This window comes from Gadus macrocephalus, chromosome 2 (genome assembly GCF_031168955.1).
Source record: "Gadus macrocephalus chromosome 2, ASM3116895v1".
Classification (NCBI taxonomy): Eukaryota; Metazoa; Chordata; class Actinopteri; order Gadiformes; family Gadidae; genus Gadus; species Gadus macrocephalus.
The window spans coordinates 9,856,611-9,875,785 of NC_082383.1; positions in this window are offsets into that span (position 1 = coordinate 9,856,611).

Consider the following 19,175-nt stretch of genomic DNA (forward strand, 5'->3'; position numbering starts at 1 on the left):
GTACACGGGGTCCAAGCCTCCTCCAGTGAAGGCTCAGTGGGGTGGCAAGGGAGCTGGCTGCTGCTCGGTGATGGTGGTGGAGAGAAGAGGCCTGGAAGGGCCTCCACAACAGGGTCCTCCGTCTCTGGTGACGTGCCCCAAAGGTCAAACGTCCGAACAGCATCATGTTAGGCGTCAGGCTCGTGGAGCTGTGTTTGGATGCACGGTAGGCCCTGACTGCATATGGGGTCATAATGTCCCAGTCCCAGTGACATCGTTCTGCAGTGGTGGCTATGATTTTCCCCAGGGTGGCATTGAAACGTTCTACTTGGCCGTCTGTCTGCGGCCGAAACGGTGTTGTCCGTGTCTTGTAGATTCCCAGCAGTTCGCACATTCTCTGGAACACAGCTGACTCGAAATTGGTACCTTGGTCGCTGTGTAGGCACTGTGGAGCTCCGTACCTGCACACCCACTCGGAAACAACTTTTTTTTGGCCACTGTTGTTGCTTGTTCATTGGGAACCGGGTAGGCTTCCATCCATTTGCTGAAATAGTCTTGTACTAGTACTATGTAACGGTTGCGCCTTTCGGTTTCATTTAGGGGTCCCATTTTATCGACTGCGATGCGTTCAAAGGGGGCACCAACTCGCACTGTGCCCATGGCGGCTTCAGGTGTTTTCTTTGGGCGGGCTTTTGCAGCACAGCTGGTGCAGGTGCGGCACCAAAGAGTGACGTCATCCCTCATATTGTACCAGTAGTACCGGGCCTTGAGATGTGCGAGTGTCCTTTCTCCTCCAAAGTGGCCACCGACTGGGCCAGTACTGTGACCAGTAGGCTTTGGTGGCATCCCTCCCCTCGTCCATCCACTTCCTCACTTTTGCTATATCTGGGTCAGCTTCTTGGGCACTGATTAACTGCTCTTGGGTCCAACCACCGACCAGGATGGTTTGTGCAGGCTCACTCACCCTGCAGACACTTGGACGGAACAGTGAGCCAGCTTGTCACTGAAAGCGTCCGCTACCCCCACTGGAAGATAATCAAACTTGACTGCGGGGCTGCCTCTAAAGCTGTCTTCGGAAACCACTACCCCCACTGGAGGCTGCCCTGCAGGAGTTTTTCCGGCATCTTCTTCAGCTGGACTCCCGTCCATGTTGCGAGTCCCCTTGTGCTGGGGCTGGTTACTGAGGCTCTGGCACTGTGCATGGGCACGATGTCCTGCAGGGTCTTCTGGAGAGCGCATCCGCATTTTGGTGGTGTCTCCCTGGACAATGGATCACCTGGAAATCGTACTCCGCTAGTTTTTCAAGCCAGTGAGCGAGCTGGCCCTCAGGCTCCCTCATCCGGGTCAACCAGCGCAGGCTGCTGTGGTCAGTCCGAATGATGAATGATCTCCCTAGCAAGTACTGCCAGAAATGAGAGGTGAACTTGACAGCTGCCAGAAGTTCTCGTCTGGTGGTACAGTAGTTTTGCTCAGTGGCCGACATTCGCCTGCTCCCATAGGCTAGCACTCTTTCCACACCTTCCTGCACTTGGGAGAGGACTGCTCGGATTCCCCAGTCACTGGCGCCTGTGTCGAGGAACAGTTGGCCACTGTCGAGGGGATAACCCAGCACCGGCGCTGACGTCAACAGGCTTTTCAGCTGCTCAAACGCCTCCTGGCATTCATCCGTCCAGTTAACATGTGCATCCATTTTTGTGAGTTTGTGGAGGGGCTTGGCAACTGTGGCGATATCTTTGACGAAACGTCGGTAGTATGAAGCCAGGCCGACAAACTGATGCACTTCAGAGACGTTTTGGGGTGCGGGCCACTCAGTCACCTTTTGGATCTTTTGGGGATCAGTGGCGACACCTTTGGCGGAGACGATGTGCCCCAGGCAAGCCACTCGCTCACGGAACAGGAAACACTTTTTAAGTTTAAGTTTCAGGTTGGCTGCGCGTAGTCTGTTGAACACTTGGCTGAGCCGCTCCAACATTTCGGTGCTGTCCCGCCCCAAGAAAATGATGTCGTCGAGTTATACCAAACAGGTCTCCCACTGCAGACCACCCAGGACACGGTCCATGAGCCTGGAATGTGGCCGGCGCATTGCATAGTCCGAAAGGCATCACATTCCATTTGAACAGGCCCTTACGGGTGCAGAAAGCAGCTGCTTTTCGGGCTCTCAGCGTCATTTCCACCTGCCAGTATCCTGATGTTAAGTCCAGCGTGCTGAAGTACCTGGCGGTGGACAATGTGTCTAAGGTGTCCTGGATGCGGGGCAGTGGATAAGCATCCTTAATGGTTCACTCATTTATAGGCCTGTAGTCGACACATAGTCGCGAAGTCTGGTCCCTCTTCCTCACCATAACGATGTCCAGGCTCTGCTGCACCTGCTGGTCTGCTGCAGTTTGTTTGTCTCTAGCCATCCTGTGTGGTAGCTGTTTCACCGGTGGACCAGGGGTGGTGAGGATGTCGTGCTGCACGAGGCCAGTACGGTCAAGGTCAGTGGGCCCCGTACAGAAGACGTCACTGTATGACCGTAGCAGGCGGGCCAACCTCTCATGGTCCCCCTTGGGCAGACTAGCACAGCACTCATTATACAGGACCTGCAGGTGGTAGGGTAAAGAAGCAGAGACAGAGTTAATTAGCTCAGAATCCGGTGGGGCGAGGGGTGGCTGGGGATCCAGATTCTCCAACAGCGTTGATGGTTGTAGGATCCCTGCCACAGCGCCTCTCTTCAATGTGACAGGTAAGGCTCCAGGGTTGAAGACTATGATGGGAACGCTGGTGGACCGCTGCGCCTGTACGATGATGTGAGCCACTAGAACGTGGTGTTTTTTTTCGATGAAACCTTTAGTTTGGCTCAGCATCAGGTCTCTGTCAGCAGCATGGCGGAGGTCGGCGGTGCCGGGGACTACATACTCACACCCCGATTCCAACACTGTTGTGCGGGCCACTCTGACAATGTGCAGCCGGGACTGATGGCTTGGGTTAAAACAAGGTACCTTCTCTCCGCAGAGGGTTATCTCACGGCGACCATAGTCCAGCTGGGCACTTGTCTGATAAGTTGTCTAGAAAAGGGTGCCCCAGGATAACGTCGGTGCTCTCTGCTGTGTCGGCCATAATAAAGTTGACATTGGTAGCTCGTCTCCCAACTTGTACTGGTAGGTTGACTTCCCCCAGCACTGCCAGACCACCGGGGCCGATGCCCTGCAGGAACTGCGCGACAGATGGCTCTATTGGGGGTCTGGACTCTGTGGGAATGGAGTTGAAAAGATGGAGGGGCAACACATTCCTCCGAGCTCCAGAGTCAAGCAGAGCACACATTTCCAGTCCATATATCAATATTTTAACACACATGTCATCTCCCTGACTTGCAGTACAGGTCACCACTATGCCTATGTCGGGTGCGGTGTTCTTAATGACTGTCCGAGCTTGCTGTCAGGGTCGATGGGGTGAAGGGCGGTTTCTCTGCATATGCCCTAGACCGGAGCAGTTGTGGCACTGAACATACCCCATAGGCATTTTGACATTTGTATCTTTCTTCTGGCGCCACTGCTGATTAAATTTCGGAGCCCTCTCTGGTGAGGCGACGGACCAGACAGCTACCCCCACTGGCTCCAAACAAGCTGGCATGCTGTTATTTTCACGTGCCGTGGCGGCCCTGGTTCTCTGATTTACAATGCCAGATTTTTACAATGTTGGCCAGGCTGCATGAATTGTGTGACTGTTCTGGCGGCGCTCCTGATGGTCTCGTAGCTGTGCGTGATGTCATATGCTCTGGACAGAGTGTGCGGCTGCTTCTCCAGTAGTTCACACTGATGGCGTCCTGCTCCAGCTCTGTACGGTCAGCATACACGATGGACACTTTCTCGTAGATATCATCCCTTAAGAGGTGCAGCGCTTCGTTCTGCCCCCTGACCCGCTGTCTCAATTCAATGCCGATGGCTGCTGCATGCTCAGAGCGCGGCCCGTAGGCAGTCTCTATTCCAGCAACAATCTGCCGGTAGCTCCAGCGGTCAGATCTGGGATTTTTATGGACGATAGCTCCAGCCGCGCCATTCAGGCTGAATCTCAGTTGCACCGCCATTGTTGCATCTGACCAATGTGCCCTTGCACAGCTTTCCAACCGGTGAATAAAGTCTTTCCAGGAGCCCGTTCCATCAAAATGACCTGGCTTCAATATTGGAATTCTCTCTCTGTATCCATAATGTGACTATTGTCCATTGTCACAACATCTGCCGCTGTGTGTGATGGCCGTGGCGCCGACTTGGCCCTTCTCACAGCTGACTCGCCGTATTGGTAGGTGTCGCGGGGTGGGGCATAGTTATCATCATAGCTTATTACTCCACAATGTTCCACGGGCTGGGGCATAGAGGGTGGAAAAGGTGTTGATGTGAACTGGGGGAACAGTACATGGGCCGGGCAGAAGGGTTTTGCGCCGTACAATTCACGGGGGTGAACGGGTTAGATAGCTGGTAAGCGGCATGTGGGGCAAACATTTGACCAGGGCTATTTTCCGACCCGTAAGGTAAAGCTGCAACCGGGTTGGCTACCATATGTTTGGAGCAGTCACAGGTTTGCCTATTAAAGTACTTGGACTCACCATTTGCTTTATATTCCAGGGGCGTTAGGAACGGGTTAGTCAACCGTGATGGCGGTGGCGTGGGCGGCAAAGCTGGGTCGAGCGACGGCGTCAGGCTGTGAACCATCCCTCCGTCCGCGGCTAACGTTAGCTCCATGCTAGCCACGAAGGGGTTAGTGCCGTCGGCATATCGGCCATCCATGTGGTTAACTGGGTCCATATCAGTGTCTCTTACATCCATTAAAAATGTGTTAGTGCTTACTTTTGAGTACTCCATCTCGACAGGCCTCCTATTCCAAGCATTAGCATTTGAGGTACCTTTAGCTTTAGCTCCGAGCGCTGTCATTCTGCGTCCGACCGTCCAACTTTTTCTTTTCCTATCACTTTTCTTCTTGCTTTGTTTAATCCCGGACAAGCCCCCAGTGTTACCTTCACAGCTTCCATGCTCCGAACCGTAGTTGGGAGCGACCTGGTCGCATACTAATGACTTGGCTCGTTGCAGGTAACTTGCGTCTAGTGGTCCGGGTTAAAAGAGCCGAAGCACAAACGGTGAGGCGTTGGTTGGTTGCAGCAGTGAACTAGGCTTTATTCCTTCACAGTGGTACATTTAAAAGCAACAAAGGCACTTGCTTGCTCGCTTTCAGCTGGATATTGGATTACACTTCTATCACATTGCACCGTAGACTCAGACTGATTCCCGCGCTGTCAATCGTTCTTCCCTACCCACAACAAACCTGTTCCACTACGTCACACACATGCGCTCTACACACACATTTTCCCAACAAGCCGCCAGTGGGAGGCAGAGATTGCAACCTGTGTCTTTCTTTACAATTTATTTATTACCAGCATTCGTAGTGTTGATCAGCAGAGAAATAGTCTGCCAAAGACGTTGACTGCTTAGCAACCGAAGACGCTGGGGTTGAAAAGTTACGAGACTACTTGAGGAGTGGTACCAAAGACGTCATTTTAGGCAAAAAGTCCTTTGTTTTCCATGACAGCGGTCAATTATACTTAGCAAAGGTGAATTATCAAATATAATTCACCGCCGGAAGTTGTGAAGAGCCCATGCAAGTGAACGGAGCGTTCCACGGCATTGAGAAGACCCATGTAAAAATCCATAATAATTCAACTCAAATTTCTTTTCTTCTTTATTTACAAGTGGTGGGTACAAAATTAATCCTGACACAATCTGGTAGGGACGCGTCCCCGGCGTAATCGACGCCTATGGCCAACTCATGATGCGATACAGTGTTCAGCTGTGCAACAAATATTTTTTTCTTTTTCAATCTTGACGACTTTTGTAGTGCTGTGTGTAGCCACACGTTTGGCCCTTCTGAACTTAAACACAGTTATTTTCCTTTCCTAGCTCCTCTTGTTTATGTTGTTACCTTAGCCATGTCATGTCACGTTGTCAACATTGGATACATGCAGAAGAACATAGTGGGTCATATGTCCGATGCTTCTTGGAAACGTTTTCTTCATAAAACGTGCCAGACAGATTTTGTATACATTTTATTCCTTAGTAATTAGCTACATGGGTATGCCGTCTTTCAGAACCTTTCAGCACTAAAGAGAGAAAACAGAGGGCATCCTCATTGTACCCAGCACTTCTGAAAATGCACTTCCAAATGCGTCTCTGTCCCCAGCACATTTCAAACTAAACTGATGCCAATGCACTCAGCACGAGAATATTAACATAATTTGGATTATCATTGCTTCGTTGTGAAATCTGACAATGGAAGGGCCGTTTTGACCAAATCAAAATATGGTTTGGCAACGTTGAGAAGCTATACAATAATTAACGTCACTTGATCATTTGGTCAAAAAGTTAAGAACTTACTTACTAAATTTTTACATTTTAATGGTAAAATACATTTCTGTTCTCAAAATGACGGTTAACGTGTATAGATTGTCTGGCAAGGACCAGGCAAAAAATAGCACTAGCCAGACATATCAGATGTTTAAATTTGAATATTTATTGGCTTTTATTTTCAAAGCTGAACCTGGAAACATTGCAGCAGCCTCATATTGTATTTCAAAATAGAATACATGTAACATGGTACTATTACATAAATAACACGCTTTTCAAAATTCCAAACGTAAACCTGCCTATAAAATGTAAAAACTAAAAACTAGGCCTATATATAACATGTTACATACAAGACAGACAGCATACAACAATAACACAATGTTAAGATCTTAAAAAAGACTTTACTCGCACATTATATTTGAAATTATAATGCTTTTTTAAATAAAAGAAAATATCAATAATGGTTTTCATAACAATGAATCTTAATTTGCCTAAAAAGGAATGGTTGTAATAATAGTGTGTATGTAAATGTCCACGCTATAAAAAATGTGTAAATTATCTGTGATCTGTGATTCCTGTCCCCCATGTCAAGTAGAATCTCAACCACCATCTGCCATCTCATTTAATTATGCAAATAGGACTGTGGGTCTTTCTCCTCTTGCTCACCCTTATAAGTTGTCAAGTGCAAAACAGGACATCTTCCTCCAGTTCAGCTTCAACACAAACCATGTTCTCTGTAGCTGTACTGCTGCTGCTCCTGGCTGCTGGCTCTGGTGAGGCTTCATGAGCAAACATATTTATTCATTTTTTAAGTAGCTCATTCATGACCAAAAGCTTGTATTCTCTACAGGTGTGAACTGTGAACAGCTTACTCAGCCAGGGTCTCTGACTGTCCGACCTGGTCAACCTCTGACCATCCGCTGTCAGGTCTCTTATTCTGTTAGTAGCCACTATACAGCTTGGATCAGACAACCTGATGGAAAGGGACTGGAATGGATAGGCGATGAAGGAAATCTGAAAGACTCCCTAGGGAGCAAATTCAGTCTTGCCGTTGACGGCTCCAGTAAAACAGCTACTTTACAAGGACAAAACATGCAGCCTGGAGACTCAGCTGTGTATTACTGTGCCAGGCGCCACAGCGTTACAAACGGTTGTAAAGGATGAACAAAAACCCTTCACCCGTGAGGTGTTATTACTTGAATCCTCCAGAAGGGGAGCTCTGAACCAAACACATCATTCGAAATAGATTATTTTACTCATGAAAATCAGCTGATAAATAGAGGGAGAGATGAATGCCAAGCCGTCTGGAACAATTTATTTACTTTATTGTTCATTGATCAGTTAGGCCTCATTACTAACTTACTGAAAGACTTGTTTGAAACATACAAACAGGGAAAAATACAACTCATACAGCAATTTCTTCTGACGATGTTTACCTGGTTCTTTCCCCTAATTTGTGTTAAATGATCATTGTGAAACATGTATTATTTTTGTTCTTCATTTGCATTTTAATCAACAGAATAGGCTTATTAATCATCATAGCTGGACCTGGAAACAAAGCATCAGCCAGACATATATAATTTTATCACAAGACAGAACACATATAACACCTTATTATTAGACAGATAACATTTCTTAAAATAATCCAAATATAGACCTGAAAATGAAATGTTATAAAAGGACAGAAAGCCTCACGTTATTAAAAAACAAAAAAGTTAGGCCTACAAATATCATGAACCATACTAGACTTACTGCATACGATACGCACAATAACAGAAAATGTTAATCTTTATTCTAAAATTACATTGGAAATTCTATGAATGTTTTTTAAAACGTATATGGATGATTATAAATCTTGATAACCCGTTAAAATAAGAAATTATAAATAAAAGAAAAATATATAATGGTAATATGGTTTAAGTAACACACTATCAAATAATGCAAAAAAACGTGTACATTATCTGGGATTCCTGCCCCGCGGGTCACGTAGCATCTCAACAAACATTTGCCTTCTCATTGAATTATGCAAATAAGACTGTGGGTCTTTCTCCTCTCGCTCTGCCTTATAAGTTGTCAATTGTAGAACAGGACATCTTCCTCCAGTTCAGCTTCAACGCAAACCATGTTCTCTGTAACTGAACTGCTGCTGGTCCTGGCTGCTGGCTCTGGTGAGGCGTCATGAAAAAACATCCAACCCATAAGAAACTTATTGATTCATGTTTAAGAAGCTCATAAGCTAATAAATACAGAAAGTCAAACTCTGAAGAACAAACAATGACGTTATTAGTTGAAAACATAAACAGGGCAAATATATGTATTAATCAATCCTACAGCCATTTGTATTCTGGAGATTATGTACTGGTTTGCTATCAGAACCTTTTTTATTAGAATTAATACATTTTCATTAATTCATTAATCAAACTTTTAGAAACCGCCGTATAAAGATCTGAGTTGCTGCTGGAAAAGCAACGGCAATGTTATTACAAGAAATTTACATTTAGGGCATTTAGCAGACACTTTCATCGAAAGCGACTAACAATAAGTACATCAGAAAAGTGAAACAATATATCGCTGTTGGTACAATAAGAATGTTCATAGAACCCAGTGCAAAGCACCAACAATCACTAGGTTAACCCATCCCCCGTATTCAACAAAGATAGATATGTTAACATGCTACATAAGTAAGCACTGTAACAAAATATGACATATACACCTGCATCCATTACAGCTATGGCAGATAAGTTATCTGGTTCACTTGCACCTCTTTGTAACTATAGTGGTTAAGTGGAGTGCCTTACTGATGACCTCAACATTGCCTTGTCTGTTGCCATTGATTCAGTTGCTCCGAACGTAACTAAAAAACGAACATTGAAAAAACCAGCCCCCTGGTTTAATGCAGAAACGCGCATTCTGAAGCGAAGCTGCAGGATCCTTGAATGCAAATGGCGCTCGACTAAACTTGAGGTCTTTCATCTTGCATGGCATAACAGTCTGCTCACCTATAAGGGTGCGCTGACTATTGCCAGGAACGCCTACTTTTCCAGTATCAACAACTTGAATAGAAACAATCCTAAGTTTATTTTTGACACGGTGAGGAGTCTCACTCAGAAACAGACTCAGACCGTAGTTTGCTCGATCGTGGCAGGTGAATTAATGGATTTCTTTGAGAATAAGATTCAATCAATTAGAGAGGAAATTGACGTTTGCCGTGGGGCTTGTCCTACACATCCTGTGGGGCAGGATGGGGTCCTGCCAAGTAGGATGGGGAACTCTAACGGAACTCTCTTGGAGTTCAAGGCAATTCCTTTGGTGGAACTTGAAAGGGTGATAAAGGCATCAAAGCCAACCACTTGCATGTTGGATCCTCTCCCTTCCAGGGTTCTTAAGGAACTTCTTCCCACGGTGGGGCCTGCAATCCTCTCACTTATGAATCTTTCGTTTTCAACAGGAATTGTTCCTTCCAATTTCAAGGCTGCAATGCTAAAACCGCTACTCAAAAAGCCTGGCCTAGATCCTGAATTAGTCAGGAACTATCGGCCTACATCGAATCTGCCCTTCCTGTCCAAGGTATAGGAAAGGATTGTAGCGAAGCAAATCGTTGATTATCTGACGAGGAACAATCTCTTCGAACCTTTCCAGTCGGGGTTCAGGAATTTCCACTCAACTGAAACTGCTATTACAAGAGTTGTAAATGACATCCTTCTTGCTTTGGATAAAAATACAAGCTCAATGCTTGTGCTGCTGGACCTGAGCGCTGCGTTCGATACGATCGACCACAGCACTCTTCTTTACCGTCTTGAGCACTATGTTGGTTTCGGGGGTACGGCTCTTGGTTGGCTTGAATCGTACTTCACTTCACAGATAGAACCCAATTTGTGCTTCATGAGGGTTCAGAATCAAAGCACTGTAAATTACGCTTTGGCGTACCACAAGGGTTGGTTCCCTTGTCCATTACTTTTTGCAATCTACATGCTTCCCCTGGGCGACGTTATCTGCAGCTTCGGAATTAGTTTCCATTGCTACGCGGATGACACCCAGCTCTACATTCCTGTAGATTCCGGGGACTCGGCCCAGATTCAAAGGGTTGAGTCCTGTCTGGCTGCAGTGAATGGCTGGATGTCACAAAATTTCCTACAGCTTCACACTGGGAAGACAGAGCTGATAATTATCGGCACGAAGCGGGACCGGGAAGAGTTTGAGGATGTCTCTCTGTGGTTGGATGGCTTCGCCATCCCACAGAGTGCGTCCGTCAAAGATCTTGGTGTCCTGTTTGACCCTCAACTATGCTTTGACCAACATATCAGAAGTATAATTAGAATTGCCTTTTTCCATCTGAGAAACATTGCAAGAATCAGACCAATGTTATCTGTAGTGGATGCAGAGACACTGATTCATGCTATTGTTTCGTCAAGACTGGACTATTGCAATGCACTGTTCTCGGGATTACCGAACTCTACCACAAAAAGTCTACAGCTGGTACACAATGCGGCAGACTGCTGACCGAGAAAGTTTGATCATATCACACCTATTCTCGCCTCTCTGCACTGGCTACCAATAACTTTCAGATCAGACTTTAAGGTGCTATTGTTAACCTATAAAGCCTTGCATGGATTATCTCCATCCTACCTGAAGGACCTGATCATTCCTTATAGTCCTTCTCGGTCCCTCCGGTCTTCGGGAGCCGGCCTTCTTTCATTGCCGAAGGTTAAAAAGAAATCGGCTGGACGGGAGCGTTTGCCTATCGAGCCCCCTCCTATGGAATAGGCTGCCATCAGCGATCAGGGAAGCTGACTCTGTGGACCTATTTAAAGGAAAGCTCAAAACGCACCTCTACAATCTTGCATTTGGAGTTTAAAAACGACAGATGCGAAGTGAAGACCACTCTGTTTGCTTGTGCTTTTCTTATTACATTATACATTCCCACTATGTACTTTTCCGTTCTAATTCACTATTCTGTGTGTTCTAGCGTATTGCGGGTACTGGACTGGATGCCTGGACTCTCCTCATGGATAACCGGCCAGAACCCCATCACGTATCATGTATTTACCTGTATGTCAATTGTGGCACCCATTGCACTCCTGACCATCCCTGGAAGAAGGGATCCCCCACAACGCGTTTCTTCTCAAGATTTCTTCCTTGCTGATTTCGAGTTTTTTCTTGCCCGTGTGGGGGCATGGGTAAAGGGGGGTGTCGCAAATATTTGGCCTGCTAAGCCCTTTGAGACTGTAATGGTGATTAAGGGCTATACAAATACAATTGAATTGAATTGAATTGAATAAGTAAGTACATTAAGTACCAGGATGTACAACTAACCCAGTGTCACAGAACAACACAGTCTCACTCCCTACTCGTCAAATGTGTGACGCATGGCCATGGATCCCTGGCCTCAAATTCCGACGAAAAATGTGTACCTTTTGCGTTGATTTTCGACGTGGGGGTCCGTCAGACAATCATGTTAATGCCTCACTGTCGAATATACGAAAGGAAATCAATGTCCATCAACGGTGATGCCGTCACGTTATGCAACTATTGATTTGTTTGACATGATCTAAAAAAAAAATATGCAGACCATCAGAGCCATCTACCTTAAACAGAAGAGGATTACGGCCACACATGAAAAAAATAAGTAAAAAATCTGACTTTATTCTCAGAATTCTGAGAAAAAAGTCAGAATTCTGACTTGAATCTCAGAATACCGACATTAATCTCAGAATACCGACATTAATCTCAGAACTCCGGGTACCTGTAAGGACCAACCTCTGTGGGAGAGACACTTTGCTTCATGCAGTAGGAGGAAACCACATGCAGAGTAGCCAGTAGCCCTAGCCTACTTGTGCCGAGATGTCTTCCTTTAGTGACTTCTTGCGGGTTCGAGGGGTTCCCAGAAGAAGCCATTTCGTTAATGGAAGACCAAAAGTTGAGTGAAACTGGAACATGTGTTGTTTTGGTGCCAATTTCACTCACCTTTTGGTCTCCCATTAACAAACCGGTTAATTGTACCCGTAGTTCTGACTTTAAAGTCAGAATTCTGAGGAAAAAGTCAGAATTTTGAGATTAAAGGCAGAATTCTGACTTTTTTCTCAGAATTCTGAGAACAAAGTGTGGCCCTCATCCTCTTCCCTAACCTTAGGTTACTTTAATCTTTCACAATTGATCTTTCACAATTGTATTCAGCTCTGGTATAGGTAACGTAAGGTAAAACAAATCATAATAATGATGAGGATGATGATATAATAATAACTATAATCATTGAATATTCTCACTTTGTGTATCTCTGTTGGCCAATCAAGTCCATCATCAGCGATGCCGTCAATCTATGCGCCAGGATCATTGCGCTTCTGAACTCAGCAGTAAGTACAGCTCTGACTTTGGCTTACAAAAATGCGAATTAGAAAATGACACATGAAAAATTAAAAAAAAGTTTTGTTTGTTGACAATCTCGAAAGTGCACTGTTAAAAATACATGGGATAGAGATGGATATAAGTGGTCTAGCTGCTAAATCAATTCTGCTCAAATTAAGATAGCATTTAAGGAAATAATCGATTTTATAATAATCACATTTTGTGTGCGTGTGTGTGTGCTATTTTCTGTGGGCCAGCCTTTTTGCCTCTGAAATCTCTTCATCTGTTCTTTGTTAAAAAATATATCATGTCTACCTGATGTTGTTTTGTGTGTGTGTGTGTGTGTGTGTGTGTGTGTGTGTGTGTGTGTGTGTGTGTGTGTGTGTGTGTGTGTGTGTGTGTGTGTGTGTGTGTGTGTGTGTGTGTGTGTGTGTGTGCGCGCGCGTGCGTGCGTGCGTGTTGCGTAAATTTCATCATGGCTCGAAAGAAGTTTAGGCCCTGCCCCTCCTGCCAAGAACCTAACCAGGTGAGGGAAAAGTGGAATGGAGCATTAGACCTATGTCCAATGTTCGAATATGTGGTTTAATGTTATACATTTCTCATTAGTAGGTCACGTGGACACTAAAGTATGCTCCTACTAAATTACTTTGTATGATATCTGTGCTGTGTTACAAAACAGGGATAATGTAAGATGTCTGGATTGATATAAATTTCGATTGCTTGTTTTGCACCAAACGCCATATGCGTCATTGATTAGAGTAGCCTGGGTGCCTCAAAGCTCTGCCACTTTCACTGTATGATTATCATCCTTTGCCATGATCTGTTGTGTACTTACTTAAACTCTGGATAATCCTGTGTCAATCCAGAGACGCATATTCTGAATTGCATTGTGCTTCATTTGTGCCTCTTTCCTGTATACAGCCAAATTAAACGCTGTATCTTGAATGTACTTCTTCTCTGTGACTGTGGATCTGATGTCTCACTTTGGTATACTTTTACCAAACCAGGTGAGCCGAAAACCTGCAGCTGTTGTTTCACAGCTCTCTAAAACAAAGGAAAAATAACGGCCAAAACTGTGTCCTTGGACAGGAAGTGGGCGGAAGGGGTATAAAAGTTAATATTTCATTAAGCATTAATGATTTGCTTCACTTTCATTAATATTGTGTGATAGGGCAAGGACCTAATTTTACAAAAAAAAGTGTAATCTGTTAGTGAATTGAAGTGTAACAAATTATTTGACTGACATGCATGGAATAGACTTTATTTTTGACCGGGTGCTCATGCACATTTATTTACATATACAACCGGCTACGTTGTAAATAAAACCTATGCATGCTACTGAACTCTCTGTTTCTGCTAAAGGCAGGTCACAGAATTCAGACCCAGTCACTATAAAGTCATTCTTGCATGATTATGTAAGTACATAACATGCTCCAAAATAGATAAAAGTATCTCGAGGAACGCGGTTCCCTCGCTTACTGCGACACCACCTTCTACAGGCGACAGCAAACACACATCACACCCGTTTAGAGGCATAGAATGGAAATCAAAGAATACAGAGAAACATGAGAAAGGAATTCAGAAATGTTTTTCTGTTTTCAAATGTCCGCCCGATGCAGCCGCAATCGATGAGTTGCGTAATTCATCTCCCCCATTTAAATCTGTACAGGTAACCTAAATATAACTATTTAGCAAGTGTTCCATATTCTTGAATTCATGCTAGCTGGCGTATTTTTAGGTGGAAGAGGAGGAGGAGCGCTGTTTGAACACGTTAGCGGAGGACAGGGCTGAGCAGGCAGGACCGGCATAAAGCATCACCACAGGCCTAAAAAAGCCTCTTGGAAAGCAGAAGTGAAACTTGGTCGCTTCAGTGGTGCATTAAAGACACCAGGTGCAAGACTAAACATGGCAGCAAGGGAAATATGCTTCACATTTTAATATCATGAATGATTTACATTACTGACTTTTTGGTGGTTTTGGAATTTTCTGGACCGTTGCCCACAAACGTTTTTAAACTTGTACACTTGTACTGGTTAATTTTTTGACTAAAACAATTGTTGATACTTAAAGATTTCCTAATTTTACTAAAATAACAAATAAGTTTCAGGCATAAGCAATGTGGGCAAATAATTTGCCATAGCGTCAGTAAGGGTGTGTTTAAACGCTGTTTTGGGGGCCCGGTGCACGCTAGGGGGCCCCCAAATCACATGGCTGTAACAAGGTCCATTGCTACACATCACCTTGATGGCTGCTACACTCCATCTAGGTGACTTTTATTGGGCACCTCGGCAATGATGCAGGGTGATCGTGGTGTAAGATTCCATTTTATTATAAAAGTTACGGTGAATGAACATCACAATGGTGCTCAACTGTGTGGGGAGATGACTGGTTTAACCGGTGCACACTGATTACTCAATGTGCAACAGGTGTGCAGACTAACCCAGCCCCTGAGTTACTTACTTGGGTTACTTGGGTTGGTTTTGAGCTGGAGGGCTCAGGCCAAGATGTCTCTCATCTCCACCGCCAGTGTTGTAGCAACATTACAGACACGTGCTACCGGCCCACTCCAACATTGAGTTCCTGTTCTGTCCAGTGTACCCAGGTGTTGGTGGAGTGTCAGGGAAAGTGTGAAGGAACGCATCAAGTGCTGACTTGAAAGTAGCCAGAGATGTGTGCACTTTGATGCTAGGAGGGACCACGTTATACAGTGCTGAGGCTCTCGAGGCGAATGAGTGGAACCTCAAGGTGTTAATGCTGCTGTATTTCGATGATCCTAGTGGCCGTATGCAGGAAGTGCCGTGCCGTGAGGTCTCGCGAAAGTCGAGGTTCACAGCATTCGGGATGATGTTGTTGTAGATCTTCCAAACTAGGATGATGGTGTATCTCTCACGCAGCCGTTGGAGGGAGTACATGGATAGGCGATGGAGTCGATCCCAGTAGTTTGACGATCCAAGTCCCTGAATCTTCGCAGTAAAGGATCTTTGGACTGCTTCAAGTTGGGTAATATCGCACTGCAGGTGAGGAGACCACAGTGGACAGCAGTATTCCAGGTGGGACCGCACATAGGATTTGTAGAGTAGTATCATGGTGGCTACATCCCTGGAGGTGAAAGTGCGTAGCACCCAGCTAGCCATGTTCTTTGCCTTGGAGGATTTCATAGCTATGTGTGTTCTCCAATTGAGGTTGACATCAACATAGACGCCCAGGTCTTTCACATGGTCGGAACCATGGAGGACTTGTCCAGATGGTAAGGTGTAGGGCTGCTTCCAGTCAGGCAGTTTGCCGTGCTGCAGAAGCTGGAACTTTTCCTCGTTAAGTTCCATGTTGTTGGCCTCTGCCCAGTTGACCACAGAGAGGAGATCTTCTTCGAGAAGGATGCGATCAACATGCGAGGATATGTCTTTGTGGAGCTTAGAATCATCTGCAAACACTTTGATTTTGCTGTGTTTGACAACAGAGAAGATGTCATCGATATAGATGAGGAAAAGAAGGGGGCCTAGGACGGTACCCTGAGGGACCCCACTGATGACTTCTATGGTTGAGGACCTGACTCCATCTACGATGACGTGCTGCTTCCGGCCCGCCAAGAAGCTGGCAATCCAGTCGTAGAGCTTGATGTCCTCGATGTGATGAAGGAGCTGGGTGAGGCAGTTTTTTCCGGACTGAAACCCATGCTGGTTAGGGTTGAACATGTTGTTCCGTTTAAAGAAGCTAACCATCTCTTTGCGAATCATGCGTTCGCAGAGTTTGATGAGATGCGAGGTCAGGGAGACCGGTCTGTAGTTGGCCGCCACGGCCTTACTGCCCTTCTTGAAGATGGGGATGATACTTTGGGAGCGGAACATATCGGCGATGTTTGAAGTATCAAAGGACAGCTGCCAGAGTGTCGCTATGGATGGAGCTAGAGCGTCTTTACATTCTCTCAAGACGAGAGCAGGGAACTGGTCTGGGCCAGGAGCGGAGAACTTCCCTGTTTCCCTAATGGCTGTAAGGACGTCGTCAATTGTGAATAGTATGCTGGAGAGTTCTTCTGCAGGTGCTTCTCCGAGTTGCACGCTTTCAGCGTCGACATTATCCGGATTGCTGAAGGCCTTCTGGTATTGTTTCTGGAGGATGTTGCCCATAACAGTGGGGTCAGACTGCAGGTTGTTTTCCTCGTCGGCAAGAGGACCGACTGGCGACTTGAATTTAGCCGATTTTTTGGCAAAGGAGTAGAAAGCCTTGGGGTTGATTCTCATCTTTCCAATGGCGGCAATTTCCTGCCGGAGTCTCTCGTGCTTGATGTCTTTCTTCATGAGGAGCTCGATAGTAGCACGCTCCTTGTTAAGGTTATCGAGTTTAGTGCTGTTTCTTGGGGTTCGACCGCTGTGTTTGATGGCGTTGATTCTAGCATTCAGGCGGTGTTTTTTCCGCAGCAGTTCTCTTCTGGGCTTAGGGATGGAGGACTTTGAGGATGCTTGGATGTTGCTGCTGTGTGAAGGTGCATGCTTACAGCAGATAGATGCTATGGTGTCTTCAAACAGTTTCCATGCTGTGTCTTGATCTTTGCTAGGGTCGGTGATGGCATCCCAATTCACCTCGTGGAGTTCGGTGTTGATGGCATCCCAGTCTGCTGAGCCGAAATTGATATCAGCAAAGGGACAGGATGGGCTGAACACAGGTCTTTCAGTCATCTGCGAAGGAAGGAGGAGTTCCGGGTGAAGGAGGGTACAACTCACTACATCGTGGTCAGATAGCTCTGTCTTAGCTACTGCAATACTGTGGATCGAGTCTGGGTTGTTGGAGAACACCAGATCCAGAATATTGTTGTTGCGGGTAGGCTCAAGAATTACTTGCTGGAGAAGGGACTCCTCCGCGAAGTTCAGGAGTGCGAGAGCAGCCTGGCGGTCTGCTAAGGAGATGTTGCTTCCAGTCTCTATCAAAGAGGTCGACCAGTTGATGAAGGGGAGATTGAAGTCTCCTGCGATGTGGAGTTCAGGAGTGTGTTCGATGCTGCTAATGAATTGTTGAAGGGCAACGAGACATTCATCGAACTTGTCGAAGGGGGCTGAAGGCGGTCTATAGATTCCCGTGATTACCATGTTTACTTCTTTGCTGTAGATGCAAGCAAGTTCGCAGTAGGTGTTGGAGAAAATCTTGGATTCTTCTGCTGTGATGGAGTTGTGGAGGTAGATGGTGGTTCCGCCACACGCACGGCTAACACGGTCCGCCCTGTAGCAGGTGTAGCCAGGGATGTGTATCTCTGCATCCAGGTGGTATGACTTGAGGTGGGTCTCCGTTAGGATGAAGAACGGCGTGTGTATTGGGTTGGATTCAATACACTCTTGGAGGGCTTTGATCTTCCAGCGCTGGTTTGCAGTGCCGGGGTTCGTCCCTTGGATGTTGAGGAGAAAGGAGTTGGAGATCGGTAGGTTCCTTCTCACTAAGGTCTGTGCTGGAGGAAGTGAGCCTGAGGGGCTTACTGGAACTGAGCCTGAGGGACTCGCTGGAACTGGGGCAGCTGAGATGGGTAAAACATCGGAGGAGGTGGTTGCTGCTGAACCTGCTGAACGGGGACTAGGCGAGGGGATGTTAGGAGGTTCTGGAGAGAAGAGTGGACTATTGCGGCTATCTCTTTGCTCAAGTCCGCTTTCATTGAGGAAAGATGCTTCAAAAAATCTGCGTTGGAGTTGGGGATGTGTGATTCGTTGAAGCTAACCGCCCGTGTGCGGTTCGACCCGGCAGAGATGGGTGGAGTTGAAGAGCTACTCTCCATCCTAGTTCTGCCTTGGCGGGGACCTCGATTGTCCTTATCCTGGGGTCTTGGCCTTTTGTCGTTTCTTACGTTGGGAGGTTGACGGTTTAATTGAGATGGGGCTGAGCGTTGGTGGCCTCTTGGCGCCCTCTGCTGGAGATCTTTCTCAGTAGTGATGGTGCCTCTGATGTGCACTTTTCTACACAGTTTGTTCAGACAAGCACCTGTAGAGACAGCGTTCTGGCAGAGCAGTGGGTGAAAGAATCTGCATTTATCGTCCGCTTTGTGACAGCCTCGCTCGCCACCTCTACCGTTGTACTGGAATCTGGAGCACCATGGAGGGTGGTAGGAGGTGCAGTTCTTTCCAGATATACCATGAGAGCAGTTCCCTTCGAGGAGTAAGGGGCATACGGCTTTGGAGTGGTCGTAGCAGGGCTTCTTCTTCTTGGAGTCTGTTTTCCCTGTGCGATCATTTCCATTTACCGTGGGGCTCCTAACAGCTTCGGTGTTAGGATGTTCGGTGATGACAGGCTGGTGGTGGGCGTATTCGCTTTCAGCCGCGTGTTCAGCCGCGATGGTGGCGGCTATCAGAACTGGAGGTGGTGCTACATGCTCGGGAGCAATCTGAGATCCTAGACAGCAGGGACAGAGGTAGACTACCCCGGCTTCAAGGTCTAGTACTGAGTCTGAGTAGCACCCTAGGTGACTCGGGTTGTGGCAGAAATGGCAGGTAACTGCGCTCCCGGTGT